This window comes from Tupaia chinensis, unplaced genomic scaffold (assembly GCF_000334495.1).
Source record: "Tupaia chinensis unplaced genomic scaffold, TupChi_1.0 Scaffold143574_1, whole genome shotgun sequence".
Taxonomy (NCBI): Eukaryota; Metazoa; Chordata; class Mammalia; order Scandentia; family Tupaiidae; genus Tupaia; species Tupaia belangeri.
In genome coordinates, this window is record NW_006203419.1 from 3,080,507 (window position 1) to 3,097,443 (window position 16,937).

Here is a 16,937-nt window from a genome sequence, read left to right on the forward strand (position 1 = left end):
TATCAGCTGAGAACTTCGGAGTGAGAAGACAATGCCCACCTATCCTGGGCCAAGCTGTGAGGTTTGCACAAGTTATCTTTGGTACCCTGTTCATACACCCTGGTCTTCCCCTCCTATCTCACAACCTCATTTTCTCTTTGATTATGACCTGGAAGTCTCTGTCACTCACGGATTCTTTCAACAAACATTTAATGAGCCTCTGTCATGCCAGAACTATGCTCAGTATTCAGGAGACAATGCCCTGTCAAGTTGTTAAAGTGTAATAAAAGAAGTAGATAAACATTACTGGGGTGAGGTAATATGCTTAAGTATTAACAAATGTCACACACAAGTTCCCACTTCAGGAAAGGAGTATTTCTGAACTTTCCTATAAACTAGGGAGTGGCAGGGAAAAGGGTGCTGAATTTAAAAATGCATAGGGAATTTCAAGGAAAGCAGTTTTAACAACAACAAAAAAATATGCTGAGAGAACAAACAGGCAGGTCCAAGCCAAGCCACTCCACTTGAGCTTTCAGCAGGGACCTCCAACCAGCCTGCTATGGGAGACGAGGGGCTCTCTACCCATGCAGTGCACCAGTGCACACCCCGTGAAATGCTTCTACCACCTTGCATTCTACCTGTTGGTCTAAACTCCATCTACATTGGGAGCAGTCAGATTTGGTATACAAGGACCAAATACCTGAAAATAGGAGATTCTGGAGGAATTCTTTCCATATAACTCCTTTAACAGTAAAAGGAGAGAAACTCCCCTTTGAAATTCTGAACCCTTGGGGCCAGCAGGTGGCATGGTGATTAAGGGCATTGGACTCCCACATGGCTGACCATGGTTCGAGTCCTGGACCTGGCAGCTTGCTTTCTCTCTCTCTCTCCCTCTCTTTCTCTCTCTCTCTCCTGCTCTGGTCAAATGAAAATGGATAAAAATTGAATAAATTAATAAATGAAAGTTAAATAAAATAATTCTTTAAAAAAGAAAGAAAGCCTGAGCCCTAAACTCCAACTGTGAATTCCACATTCCCATCTACCTAGAGGGTGGAAATTGGTGCAGAGCTTACACCCATCATAAAGAAGTGCAGGAGTGGGACTGGCAGGTGGCATGGTGGTTAAAGCACTGGGCTTCCACATGGCTGACTGCAATTGAACCCTGACCCCGTGACTTGCTTTCTCACTTTCTCTTTCTCTCTCTGTCTTTCTCTGGTCAAATTTAAATAATAATAATAATAGAGACTGGCAGGTGGCATGGTGGTTAAGGGTGCTGAATTCCCACATGACCGACTGCAATTCAATTCCCAGATCTGGTGGCTTGCTTTCTCACTTTCCCTCTCTCTCTCTCTCTCTCTCTGTCCTTTTCTGGCCAAATAAAAATAAATAAATTTATAAAATAATTATTTTTAAAATATAAATAAATAATAACAAAAATAAATAGTTCTTTTAAAAAAAAATTGCAGGAGCATGCAGCTACAGAAACATACTTCAGAGCAGGAAGAAGCAAGTATACCACCAGATCATTACAAATCAAAGCACAGCCCCAAGAAAGAGGAGAAAAATCAGAAAATATTTTCCCCTAAAAGAATCATAACTCCTCAACAACAATGGACGAAATACAAGAGATTGCAGAAATGTCAGAAAAAGAATTCAGATTATTCATTGTAACAATAGTAAACAAAATGCAAGGAAAAACAGAGACCTAATTCCAAGAGATAAGAAAATCTTTCTATGACTTGAAGGAGGAACTCCATAAAAAGCTAGACACACCAAAAAGAATTAAACAGAATTTCTGGACATAAAGAATATGATGTAGGCAATCAAAGTCTCCCTAAAGTATCAATAGCAGATTAGACCACACAGAATTTCTGACTTTGAAGATAAAATCTTTCATTTAATCCAAGCAACCAAGAAGAATAACCATCAAAAATGAGGAAAATATACAAGAAATCCTAGACACCACTGAACAATCAAATATGTACATAATAGATATTCCAGAAGGTGAAGAGACAAGTAAAAGCATAGAAAATATCTTTGAAAACATATCAACTGAACACTTTCCAAATTTAGGGAGGCATGTGAACATACCAGGCCAGAAGATAGAAAAGATACCAAATACCAAACAGATATAAGATCCTCTGCAAGGCTTATCATAGCCAAATTGGTAAAAACCAAAGACAAGGATGCAATTTTTTTTTTTTTTTAGAGAGAGACAGATTTTTGCTATAGGGAAATGTGTGCTTGCTGGAGAAACAGAGAGACAGGGAGATAGAAAGCAAGAAAGCAAGTAATCACCTCCTGAGAGGATGGCCATGCTGCAATTCCTTCTCCTCCATTCTCCTTGTGGGATCTTAGGCACATATGCACACGTGCCCGGCATGAATTTTAAGCCACCAGGTTCAAGACTTGAACTGCAGTCTATTATGTGGAAGTCCAGCAAAGCAACCATCATGCCATCTGCTGGTTCCAACAAGGACACAATTCAAAAAATGGCAAGAGAGATATGTCAAGTGACTTACAAAGGTTATTGGAATAGACTAATATCAGATCTCTTCTCTGAAACTATGCAGGCAAGGAAAGAATGGGAAGATGTATTTAATACTCTGAAAGAAAAGCAATTTCAGCCAAGTTCTATACTTAGCAAGATTGTCCTTCAAATGGGAAGAAGAAATAAAATCATTCTCTGGGACCAGCAGATCCGTAATGGTTACTTCGCTGGACTCCCACACGGCTGACTGCAGTTCAAGTCCTGGACCCAGAGGCTTCAAACTCATGCTAAGGGTATGTGCCCAAGACCCTGAGAGGAGAATGGAGAAGGGATTGTGGCATGGCCCTCTTTCCTAGGGAGTGATTTCTCACTTTCTGTTTCTTTTTTTCTCTGGCAAAAGCATGTTGCCCTATAGCAAAAAAATCTCTCTAAAAAAATAAAATAAAATAAAATAACTCTCAGATAAACAAATGCTAAAATAATTCACCAAAATGAAACTGGCCCTTCAAGAAGTACTTAAGGTACTACTCACACCAGGAAAGTTCCAGAGAGACAAATAGAAGTAAGAGAACACAAAACAACTAAAAAATACGGGTAAGTCCACACATAATGATAATAACATCGAATATCAGGACTAAATGAAGAATCAACTATTTTACAAACAAGCAAGTTTAAATAAACCCATCAATTATTTGATAGACCATTATCTCTACAGGTCTCAATTTATATATTTACTATAACCATTACTCATTGAACAAAACTAAATAATCGAGAAAAATCTGAAATGTTACAGCTGAATCTTTCTTTGGAATAAATTCAAAAAAAAGATTAAAATCAAGAATTCTATAAAGCCTATGAATCACCAAATTACTGGCTTTACCATGACTTCACTTTTAAACATTTCTTTTTAATTTTATATTATCTTTGCATTTTTTAAGGACTTCTTTCTTTTTTTTTTAAACAATCATTTATGTCTATTACTGTTGTTGTAATTGGCCATAGGACATGTGTGCTCATCAGAGAGTGACAGAGAAAAAGAGAGAGAAAGTGAGAAAACAAGTCTCCAGGTCCAGGATTCAAACCGTGGTAGGCCATGTAGGAGTCCAGTGCCTTAACCACCATACCACCTGATGGCCCCTGGATTTATTTCTTTATGCACAGTATGGCACTATGATCATACAAGAACTCACAGTGTGTGAGTAAAAGTGTTCTTCTTCTATTTCTTTCTCTTTTTTTTTATCTCTACCGGAGAGAATTTTGAAATTTTTATTTTCCTGAGAAATTATTTATTTCTGGGAACCAGCAGTTAGCGTAATGGCTATGTCGCTGGACTCCCACGTAGTCGACCACGGTTTGTGTCCCAGACCCGGTGGCTTAGAACTCATGCCGGGTGCGTGTGCGTGCGTGCCCAAGATCCCGAGAGGAGAATGGAGGAGAAGGGATTGCAGCGTGACCATCCCCCCTGGGGGATGATTTCTCGCTTTCTGTCTCTCTGTCTGTCTCTGTCTATCTGGCGAGCGCACGCGCCCTATAGCGAAAAACCTCTCAAAAAAAAAAAAAAAAAGAAATTATTTATTTCTTTTTAAAAGGAACATCAATAAAAATTTAGCCAGGAACATGGAAGATAGATCTCAGTAAAATGAAGACTATAACATGAAGAGTAACAATGAATTTTAAAAGATGAGAGAAGAAATAGTAGATATGCTAAAAAGACAATGGAAATGCATGTATATTTTATTGACATTCAAATATATAAATTAAGAAAACCAAGCCACCCTGTGGTCTGGCAGTACGGTGACTAGAACCCACATGGCCAACCATGTGGTTTGAGTCCTGAATCCAGTGATCTCAAAAACACACAAACACACCATGTGTGTGTGCATGCATACCCAAATCTTGAAAGGAGGGAACAATGGAGAAGGAATTGCAGAGTGACCATTCCCCACAAGGGGTGCTTTCTTAATCTCTCTCTCTCTCTCTCTCTCTCTCTCTCGTGCATGCACCCCACCCTCTGGCAAACAAAGAAAAGAAGAAAAGAAAGAAGAAAAGAAAGGAAAAGAAAAGAAGACAAAGAAAGGGAAAGAAAAAGAAAAAACTTTCCTAAACCAAAAACTTTAAACTTATACACTGCTACCAAGTTGTCCTGCAAGAAAGAAAACATGATCCGGAAACTATATCAACCCAAAGTGTAGTCCATATATAAAATATGCAAATATTTTCAAAACTAGAAAAACTCAGCAATCTTGAAGAAAATACTAAAAAAAAAAACAAATTTGGTAAACAAATGAGTAGAGAAAGCTCCAAAAATGAACACTGAATAATTTATGTTTGGGTTTAAAATTAAAACGATTGGAATTACAGTTACAAAACACAGATGTTACAAATGCTTTTAATGGAGAAATTACAAAAACCAATGAAGATAAGAATTTGTTAGGTAGCCTGATGTTCTCATTTTTCATAAAAAGGGAATGAAGGGCATAATGGCTACGTCACTGGACTCCCCTGTAGTCGACTGTGGTTCGAATCCTGGACCTGGTGACTTAAACTCATGCCAGGCACTTAGGAGTGCGTGCCCAAGATCCCGAGAGGAGAATGGAGGAGATGGGATTGCGCCGTGGCCATCCCTCCTGGAGGGGAGTGATTTCTCACTTTCTGTCTCTCTGCCTCTCTCTGTCTTTCTGGTGAATGCACGTGCCCTATAGCAAAAACCTCTCCCCCCCCCCAAAAAAAAGGGAGGGGGAATGAAAAGATAAGTTTAAATTAGATAGTTCAGTTACTAGAGATATAAATACATTGGACCTTTTTTTTTTCAAAGAATTATTTTACCTAACTTTATTTATTTATTTTTTTCAATTTGACAGGAGAGGAAGAGATGGGGAGAGAGAAAGTGTGAAAGCAAGCCGTCAGGTCCGGGATTTGAACCATGGTCAGTCATGTGGGAGTCCAGTGCCCTTAACCACCACGTGACCTGCTGGCCCCACATCGGATGTTTTTACAGTGGACATAAGTACCCATCAGATAGAAATTTTCAGTCGCGGGTGCTGTCTGCGTCTTGGGTGGTCTTGGAACTTGAGCAGCACCGATGTCATTTAGTGCATTGGGATCAAAGATAATGAGCAAGCTGCAAAGTGCTCCACTGTCTTGGCCAAAGAAGATCTGTGTCATCCAAACGCTTGCAGTGTCCCCGTGGAGAAATAAAGCACTGGAAGTAAGAATAGCACTTACTGACCAAAACAGAATGGAGGAAGGATGAGAAAAGAAGCTGAACAAAGGGGAAGCAAATTCACTCTGTCATCCTCTGTGGTGGAGACCCAACTGATTGTGTCCCAAGAAATGAGGATTGAGTATATGATGTAAAACTAAGAGTGCACTTTTGTACTATTTGACTTGTTTTATATATATATATATATGCATATATTAAGTAGTTAAAAAAATAGTTAAGAAGACCCTATGGAGTGAGGGAGGAGAAAGGCAGGGAAAGACAGATTGGGTGGGGAAGCAGGTCTGTTAGATGCTGGAGGACACCCCAAGATGTTATCCAGCACCCTGTCCTCTTTCTAGGGTTATCTCAGGAAGGACGAGTGTGGACAATAAGACCCTTAGACCTGCAAGTACAGAAGAACTGTGCCCACTTCCCATTGATCATCTGGAGTAACAAGTACACATGGCATGGGGCTGCTGAGGGTATTGCCATCAGCCGAAGGACCTAGGCACCCCCAGGGAGCTTGTGGGGGCCGCAGGGATTGGTGGAGAACTGTCAACATGGAGGAAGGCGTGGAAGCCAGGTGGGAGGAGCCTGGGAGACCTGAGGGCATGACATGGTGGAGAGAGGACTCATGAGAAGAGAGTGGGCTGGGTCATGCCAGGGACCTCAAGAAAGCTCAGGCATCTGAGGGAGCCACCTGGAAGGACATTGTACTGGAACTATCATGGTAACCCCCACCTTGAACCAGATGCTACCTTCCACACTGCCCCACTGCCCAGATGCCTCAGAAACCTACTACCAACCAAAACGGAGATGAAACCCAGTGAAGAAGGTGGGAATGGGGCAGGCAGAGAGGAAAATTTCAGAATGAACTGAATTCTAACCTAAAATGACCAAGTTTACTAGAAATTGACCAGCATGTGTTTTGCTGCTTGCTGAGTTGGGTGTTCAAAGTAGAGATTAAGTTGCATCTAAAAAAACGATAAGTTTTATCTGTAGCACATTGAAGTATTCAGCCTGAAAATTCAAGTGAGAGGTTGCGATAAACACTTTAGCCACTTGCCACTCAGCATGTGGGCCGCGGACCAGCATCACTGCTCACACCTGTCAGTTACGCATCCAGAACCAGGCCACAGGCCCTGCTGAAGCATAAGGAGATGGCCGGGTGCTTTGTGGGCATGTTAAAAGTGGGAGACCCAGACCAGCCCATGGCATAGCGGTTTAGGCGCTGGATCCCACATGGCCAACTACACAGGTCAAGTCCTGGACCCAGCAGCTTGAAAAACACACAGAGTCCTTGTGAACATGTGCCCAAAAATCCCAAAAGGAGGGAGAAATGGAGAAGAGATTGTGGATACCCCAGGGTGGAGTGCTTTTTCACTTTCTCTCTCCTTCTCTCCCTCTCTCTAGAGAGCACATGAGACCTCTGGGGAGGAAAAAAACGGGGAGACCCTGTTACAATGCAGCCCCAGAGCTACATGGAATCATCTAGAAAGACAGGATAAGGCGTGTAAGGGGAGACCCGTCACACAAGGTGATATCTGGGTGGAACCTTAAGGGTGAGCAGAAGTTTTTCAGATGGGGTAGGACATTCCAGGCAGAGGCAGCAGCAAGTTCAAAGGTGAAGAGCTTGGCTCAGAAAACCGTGTGCAGTCCAGTGTAATTGTAACAGAGTGTAGGAGTGGGGTGGGAGGGTGAGAGGTGTTTCATGTTCCTCTCATGCAGCCAAGAAGGATAATTCAAGAAGAGGTGAACTCCCTGCTTCCCGTGGTGTTTCAGAAACACAGCACGCCTTCCCCGGGGGTGCACCGGGTCCAGAGTGCAAGGCCAGGTGGGGAGCCAACACCACCTCTCTTAGGGAGATTCAGAACCGGCTGAGAAGAGCCAGCTGGAGGAGTTTCTTGGAGGACAGACGTGGTTCCCAGGCCAGGAAACCTCAAGAAGCAGCCAAGGAGGGGAGCGAGGACACACAGCCAGCGCACCCAGTCTATCGGCTCTCCCAGCCTGCTGTGAGAGGCTGACCCTCCGCCCAGACCTGGCTGACCCTCCGCCCAGAACTGGCCAAATCTCCGCAGTCACAAAACTGACTTCCAGCTCTTCAGCACTTGGAGATCTGGGCGGCCCTTCCTTCCCGCCCCGGGGCCCACCCCGCCGCCTCCATGCACAGGGATGAACAGTTCAGCGTGTTCTCTCCCCGGCTACCTAATCACTTTGCTATGGAGACCTCCCCCATCCAGCAAGCAGTCCCATGCCTTCCTGCCGTGCCCTGATTGAGAACAGGCCTGAGATGTCCAGGTCTGCCAGCAACCTTAACCTCTTCCTCCCCTGCACCCAGCCACCAGGGAAGGGAAGGGGAGCAGGGTCTTGAGGCAGCTAAGTGACTTAAGGAGAATGTAATTACCAATGTCTAGGCAGAATGGTAAACACAGCCCTGGCGAAGGAGGAGGACATGGGGAGATGGGCGTTGGATGAAGCAGAAGAGGTCAGATCTTGCACAGTGAGGAGTCTGGAGTTTCATTCCTATCACAATGGGCTTCCCTTAAATAATGTAATTAATATAGGAATTGGCATCTACATCCCTTTTTTTAAAAAAAGAATTATTTAATTTTATTTATTATTTTCTAATTTGCCATAGAGCACATGTACTCACCAGAGAGAGACAGAGAGAGAAAGAGAGGGAAAGTGAAACAGCAAGCCACCAGGTCTGGGACTTGAACTGCAGTCATGTGGGAGTCCAGTGCCTTAAACGCCATGCCACGGCTGGCCTCCAGAGTTTATATCCTGAAGGAGACGCGGGTGAGGTAACATCTCCAAGAGAATTGTTGAAAGATCAGAAGTCTCTGGGGAGGTGATGAAGAAATCAATGGCAGATTGTCGCCGTGTGCCGTGGTAGACTTGGCTCAGTCAGGCCAGCTTCATACAGGGGCTGGATACAGGGGCTGGCACGTAGTGTGGTAGTTGGGAGCGTCGTACTTCCACATGACTGATCGTAGTTCGGGTCCTGGACCTGGTGGCTTGCTTTCTTACTTTCCCTCTGTCTCTCTTTGGTCAAATTGGAAAATAATAGCAATGATAATAAAGTTAAATAAAATGATTATTTTAAAAAAAAAGAAAGAAAGGAAAGCTGGATACAAGAGGGAGAAGACAAGGATCAATGGGCACCTGGGAGTCACACTAGAACCCATGAGGATGAATTGGAACCTGTGTCTGCCTCTCACACAGCTTGAGGATGACCAACAGAAGAAGCCGGCGCACCAGCCTCGGAGACTCACGTGCTAGGATCCAGCACAGGAGGAGGAGCTGACAGCCTGGTGGGCCCACGCCCGTGAGGCCATCCCGCAGAGTGGGGACAAGGACAGGGACAGGTGCAGCTGCAGTGGATTGTGGACTACCTGTCTTCCACATGTGCCAGCCCGGCTGCTACTCTTTGTGTCCCCTTCCAGATCTTGCGCAAGTTTCCCTTTGGGCCAGCCCTGACCTGAACCCATACAGAGAAGGGAATTCTGGGGCGTGTGATTCCGACTTAGCTAGGTCGGCACAGTACAAGCTACCACAAAGCGCCGAACTGAGACCTGGGTGTAGTTTAACAAGAGCTTTTCATTCTGGTTTGCCTTACTATTACAAATGTACAAGAGTTCTTCAAAATGTTCATGGAAATGGAATTAAAATATACAAGTTTATTGTGGCACAGAAAATGAAAATCCCTGTTTAGTTTTGTGTTTTTTTTTTAATAATGCATTTTCCATGAACTTTAAAAAATCCCCTCTGACTTGTGTAAAGTTAGCCTTGTTTCTAAATGCTGCTTTGAGAAACTATATTTGGCGAAGTATTGGCATAGGATTTTTTGGGTTTTGTTTTTGCATTCTTTCTTTCACTTGATCAGTGCATTTGCCTTCTGTTTTGTATTTGAGATTTACACACTTAACCCGTCATTAGAAATGCTTGATCTTAAGAAATTGATCTTTTTTTTTGGGGGGGGGGGAAGGTTTTTGCTATAGGACGCGTGTGCTCACCAGAAAGACAGAGAGACAGAAAGCGAGAGAGCACTCCCCAGAGGGGGGTTGGCCATGCCACAATCCCTTCTCCTCCATTCTCCTCTCGGGATCTTGGGTACGCATGCACACGCGCCTGGTGTGAGTTTAAGCCACCTGGTCTGGCACTCAAACTGCAGTCAACTACATGGAAGTCCAGCAACATAGCCATTATACTAACTGCTGGTCCCAAGAAACTGATCTTTTAAAAAAATCGCAACGTGAGAGACCTGCAGACAGTGTGGTGGCTGAGGTGCTGGGCTTCCACATGGATGACCATGATTCAGATCCTAGATCTGATGGTGTGAAAATCATGCCAGGCATCTGTCTATGTGTGCCCAAAATCCCAGGAGGAGAATGGCTATGTCGCTGGACTCCCATGAAGTTGACCACGGTTCAAATCCCAGACCTGGTGGCTTAAACTCATGCCAGGCGCATGTGCGTGTGTGCCCAAGATCCCGAGAGGAGAAAGGAGGCGAAGGGATTGCAGCGTGGCCATCCCTCCCCCGGGGGGGGGGGTGATTTCTTGTTTTCTGTCTCTCTGTCTCTCTCTGTCTTTCTAGCGAGCACACACACCCTGTAGCAAAAACCTCTTCAAAAAAAAAAAAGAGAATTGAAGAGTCAGGATTACAACATAGTCATCCCCGTGGGCAATCATTTCTCACTTTCTTTCTTGCTGTCTCTCTCTGTTTCTCTCCATCTCTCTCCACCAAGCACACATGCGCTATGGCAAAAATAAATAAATAAAATTGAAAGTCTTTAAACTAGGAAAAGATACAATCTGATTTACAATTTAAAAACCACACCGGCTACTGCATGGAGAATGGTGAAGAGAAAAGGAGGCTAGTAAAAAGTGTAAGCATGAGCAGTGCACCCCACGGGCAATTGGCCCTCAGCCGTTTGGGTCCTCTGAAAAACTGTGTGGAACATACCTAAGAATCCTCTCACTGGCGGGTGGAAAACTAAGGCAGTTTCCCCCAACTCCTGTCTCACATTGGTTGAGGTTAAATCCCTGTGCCTTCATTTCTGAAGTGTCCTCCTGCTTTCAAATAAGCAAACTCCCACGATGCCCAAGACTTAATCAGAGAAAAAGCAAGATGCGCAGCTGCTTGAGACAGGAAGCTGTTGGTGTGCTGGAAACTGCCTTCCTCTGCAGCTGCAGGCAAAGGCAGATGGGCCAGAAGGGCAGAGAATAGGGTGCGAACGTCACCTACAATAGCCGGCTCATCTGCCCTTGCCTTAGGCTCGTTTTCACGACTTCCTTTCCTCTGGTGCACACTTACGTGCAACACTGCACAGCCTGTGGCTCCCTGCACCCTCTCTGCTATTTCACTTTCTTGACTGTGCTCAGTTGGCCGTTAGATCCCAACCCGAGTGAAACATTCAATGAGCATCTAGAAAGTGTTAAAAAGGCACAGAAACACCTTCTGGAACTATAAGATTTTTACTATGAATATTTATGTACAAAAACTAGGAAGTTCAATGGACCTCCGCAAGGCCATCTTCCAGATTTAACAGCCACTAACGTGTCGTCTACCTCCTTTCCTTCTCTGTTTTATTCCCAATTTTTTTTTGTTATGGTAAAATACACAGGGAACCAGCAGTTAGCATAATGGCTATGTCGCTGGACTCCCACGTAGTCGACCACGGTTCGCGTCCTGGACCTGCTGGCTTAGAACTCACGCCAGGCATGTGTGCGTGCGTGCCCAAGATCCCGAGAGGAGAATGAAGGAGAAGGGATTGCGACGTGACCATCCCCCCTGGGGGGGTGATTTCTTGCTTTCTGTCTCTCTGTCTCTCTCTGTCTGGCGAGCGCACGCACCCTATAGCAAAAACCTCTCCAAAAAAAAACCACATAAGATGCATTTACCATATTGATAATTTTAAATTTATAATTCAATGGGATTACATATATTGATTATGTTGTATAACCATCACCACCATCCTTCTCTCAGGCTCTTTTCATATTGTAAAACCAAATTCTGTACCTGTTAAACCATAATCTCCCACTCCTCCTTACTCCCCACCCTAACAACTACCATTCTATTTTCTGACTCCATGATTTTGACTACTCTAAGTATCTCATATAGTGGAATCTTACAGTATTTGTCATTTCATGACAGGCTTATTTCACTTAGCATAGTGCCCTCAAGGTTCATCCATGCTGTAGTACATGTCAGAATTTGCATTCTTTTTTTTTTTTTAAGAAAGAGAGATTTTTGCAATAGAGTGCATGCGCTCACCAGAGAGACAGAGAAGGACAGAGAGACAGAAAGTGAAAAATCACCCCTCGGGGGAATGGCCATGCCATAATCCCTTCTCCTCTATTCTCTCGAGATTTTGGGCAGGCATGCACACATACCCAGCTTGAGTTTTAAGCCACCAGGCCCGGGACTCGAACCATGGTTGACCATGTGGGAGTCCAGTGATGTAAGCATTACATCATCTGCTGGTCCCAGAATTTGCCTCCTTTTTTAAAGCTGAGTATTATTCTAATAAGTGTGTGTTCACCACATTTTGTTCACCCGGTTATCCATTGATAGACACTTGGGTTGCTTCCACATTTAGCTTCTGAATAGCTTGCTATGAACATGGATGTACTATCCCTTAGAGATCTTGTTTTCAACTGTTTTGGGTATGTACCTAGAAGTGGAATTGCTAGGTCACATGTAATTCTATTTTTATTTTTCAGAGGAATCACCATACTGTTTTCCAAAGCAAATATACACTTTTACCTTCCAACTAATACAGTGCAATGGTTTCAATTTCTTCTTTTTTTTTTTGGAGAGGTTTTTGCTATAGGGCGCGTGCGCTCACCAGACAGACAGAGAGAGACAGAGAGACAGAAAGTGAGAAATCACCCCCCAGGGGGGATGGCCACGCTGCAATCCCTTCTCCATTCTCTTCTCGGGATCTTGGGCATGCACACACACGTGCCCAGTGTGAGTTCTAAGCCACCGGGTCTGGGACACGAACCATGGTCTACTATGTGGGAGTCCAGCGACATAGCCATTTCGCTAACTGCTGGTTCTCATGGTTTCAATTTCTTCATCCTCACCAAAGTTTGTTATTTTCTGAGTTTTTGATGGCAGCTTTCTTAGTGAGTATGAAGTGGTATCTCATTGTAATTTTGATTTGCATTTCCCTAATGATTAGTGATGTCGAGCATTTTTTTTGTGTGTGTTTATTGGACAACTGTTTATAGATATTTGGAGAAATAGCTATGTGTGTCATTGCCAAACCCAGTGTTGTGAATCTTTTGCCCTAGGTTTTCTTCTACACATACTATGTTTAGATCTTTCATTTAGGTCTTTGGTCTATATGGAGTATATTTTTGTACATGGCATTAGATGAAGGTTAACTTCATTCTTGCATGTGGATAATCAGTGTTCTCAGCACCACTTGTCGGATGGTCTTGGTACCCTTCTTACTATTGCCAAATATCATTTGACCAGACATGTTATGGTTTATTTGGGGGCTCTCTGTTCTATTCCATTGTTCTGATTTGTCTTTGTCTAGCCAGTATCGCACTATTTGATGACTGCCACTTTGTTCCACTGAGTATTTTAAAGCCAGTTTCAGACACCATGTCATATCACCCCTACATATTTTACTATGCACCTCTAAAAATATGTATGTGCTCTCATCTAACCACAATGACACATGCTTCAACTTATTTTTATTTTGCAAAAATATTTTGAAGCTAGTTCTCTAACAAAGAGAAATACCTTACCAACCAACCACAATGATAAACACATAATTTTAAATTAAGATACTCAGTAGATAAAGGGAAAAAAACCGACAACTGATGAGATTTGAAAGAAGGAACTAGGTACTTAGATGGGAAAAATAATCACACAGGTGTGAGACTTTTAATCTACAGCAGAGGAAGCCAACAATAGAATAACATGTACTAATCAAAGCTAACAAAAAACAATCCAGCAATCTAAGAATCCTCTATCTACTATTATTGGCATGTCAGAGTAAAAGAAAAAAAGCTAGATGTAACCATAAAGAGCACCAGGATGCGTGGTACCCTAGGAAATTTCTTTAAAAACAACAAGAACAACAACAGAAAAAAACCTCTATTCAAAAACAAATGACTTCGAACAAAGATGTCAAGAAAAGGATAAAGAAAAGAGGAAACAGAACCAAGCAATGGACCTTTCAAAATGCACATGCCGTGAAACCTAACAGAGTAATACACTGCAGAATTGTGTGCAATAAATACTCAGGTCTTACAGACAGAAGAAACATACCGTAAGAGAAATTCAGATAATCAACTGGAATAAAGAGTATTGACCTATCTCTGCAAAACTTGGGCGTTCAAGGGTAACGGGCAGGAGTGGGAAGTAAAAACTTTTTGAATGCCTCATCGGAGAGGAGGGGGAAATGAAAGTATTTTACTTGTCTCAATTTATTCAGGGGAGGGGAAAGGAGTAACGAAAGTAATGGTGGTTTTTATAACTGAAGTATATTCATTTAATTATAAATTCTGGAAAGTTTTCAATGATTTTCTTTAGTTAACTGGGGAGAAAGAAGGATAAAGAAGGAAGTGAATATAATTTCACAAAATTAACAAAAAGTTTAAAAAAGTAAATAGAGGGGACCAGCAGGTGGTGTGGTGGTTAAGGTGCTGGACACTCCCTTATGGCTGACCAAGGTTTGAGTCCTGGACCTGGTGGCTTGCTTTCTCACTTTCCCTCTCTCCCTCTCCGTGTCTCTGGTCAAATTTAAATAAATGAATGAATAAATAAAATTAAATAAAAATTTAACAAAAAACAATTCTTAAAAAAAAGTGAATAGATACAAATAAGTCAATATGATAAGTTAAAAAAAGGAACAAATCAAGAATATTAGTTACTACTATAAAAGCAATGAATTATTCCAATGAAAGACAGAAGTGTCAGATAAAGCTAAAACGTAAAATCTGACTATATGGTGTATATAATAAACACATTCGAGGGCCAACAGGTGGCACAGAGGTTAAGGAAGCTGAATCCTTCATGGCTGACTGGTTCACATCCTAGACCTGGTGGCTTGAAAAACACGCTGGGTGCATGTTTCTGTGCATGTGTGCCCAGAATCCCAAGAGGAGAATGGAGTAGAAGGGACTGAGGGGTAGCCATCCTCCCAGGGAGTGATTTCTCGCTTACCCTCTCTTTTCTTGTCTTTCTCCAATGAGCACACATGCCCTATAGCAAATTTTTAAAAAAGAAAGAAAGAAACATAGTTGATATATAATGGTATGGGACCAGCAGGTGGCATGGTGGTTACGGTGCTGAACTCCCACATGGCCAACCACAGTTTGAGTCCTGGACCTGGCAACTTGCTTTCTTGCTCTCTCTCTCTCTCTCTCTCTCTCTCTCTTGTGAGCACACATGCCCTAGAGAAAATTAATAATAATACATAAATAAAATTAAATAAAAATTGTTTTAAAAAATCAAGAAGTGAGATTGTTGGATTGTATAGTAAGAGTATGTTTATAAAAAATATATAATAATAAAGAATAATTGACAAAAGGATGGGAAAAGCAGATACAAATACTACTACCCTACAGCTACTACTAGTAACAATAATAAAATAGGTGTGATCATTTTAATATTTCTTAAATCATTAGTTTATTCATTTATTTATTATTTTTAATTTGACCAGAGAGGAACAGAGTGAGAGAGAGAGAGAATGTGAGAAAGCAAGCCACCAGGACTGGGACTCAAACCACAGTTGATCACATGGGAGTCCAGCGCCCCAACCACCATGCCAACTGCTGGCCCCATGATCATTTTAATATTAGGCAAGTTTAAATTTAAAATGAAAAGCACTAAATAGACTTACATATGATACAAGTGATATGATATAAGTAACGGTTTATCTGTTTTTTTTTTTTTTTGGAGAGGTTTTCACTATAGGACGCATGCGCTCGCCAGACAGACAGAGACATAGAGACAGAAAGTGAGAAATCACCCCCCAGAGGGGATGGTCACACCGCAATCCCTTCTCCTCCATTCTCCTCTCGGGATCTTGGGCACGCATGCACACGCACCTGGCGTGAGTTTTAAGCCACCAGGTTCAGGACGCGAACCGTGGTCGACTACGTGGGAGTCCAGCGACATAGCCATTATGCTAACTGCTGGTTCCCATAAGTCACTGTCTATGAAAGAAGACATAACAGCTATAAAATGTGTGCCTCAAATAACATAGAAGCTAAATATATAAAACAAAAGGTATTAGAAATGTAAGAACTTTGTTTTGAAAGTTATTGTTATAAATTTAAGTACTTTTGCATTTTGACCCATCTAGTTTGACAAATATATGACTCACTTGACTCAAGTTGATCAAGTGAACTTAGTTTGACCAACTTCAGTCAGATGCATCAAATGACTCTAGTTGACCATGTACTTGACCACATTTGCTAATCATAATTCAATAAAATTGGAAATAATTACATTACAAAAATCTTTATTACTTGGAAATTTAGGAACCAATTCCTAGAGACCCAAGGAAATCCAAACAGCAATTAGAAATTAAAAAGCAATGAAGAGAGGGCCAGCTGGTGGCATGATTAAGGTGGCTAGATCTCACATGGACAGCTATGTGGTTCAAGTCCTGGATCCTACAACTTGAAAAACACACCAATTGTGGGTGCATGTATGCCCAAAATCCTGAAAGGAGGGAGAAGTGGAGGAGAAGGGATTGTGGTGTGACCAGGCACCATGGGGGGTGCTTTCTTGCTTCTCTCTGTCTCTGGATGTGCACACCCTCTGGCAAATTTTTTTAAAAAGCAATGGAGAAGAGAATAATTCATATCAAAGCCAATTAGTAGCATCCATTGTATTCAGGAGAAAAATATCAAATGCATAACCTTAAAATTTTATTAGTAAATAAGAAAGTTAAATGCTGGTTTGTGGAAAGCTGTGCACCAGCGAGTCTGCCAAGGTTTCTCAGAGAGCAAACAATTACCATGATTGGTTCCCTTCTAAAAACCTGACCTTCGAAACCTTGCTCTGATTGGCCACTAGAACTCCTCATATTTGCATATCTGGCACCTCATGATTGGTCCAAAAGCAACCAATCATAACCCACCGTTAACAACCAATCAGGGCCCACCGTTTACAACCAATCACAGTCCACCATTTACAACCAATCACGACCCACCGTTTACAACCCACCAGAGTGTATATAACCACGATGCCTGGCCCACAGTAGCCAGACGACACAGACGACCGAGGCG

The 16,937-nt window shown here is 42.4% G+C and overlaps 1 pseudogene; it reads right to left on the reverse strand.

Moving 5' to 3' along the window:
• LOC102491560 (40S ribosomal protein S23 pseudogene) overlaps window positions 1–16,937 on the reverse strand; it is a 24,323-nt pseudogene that overhangs the window by 4,164 nt on the left and 3,222 nt on the right.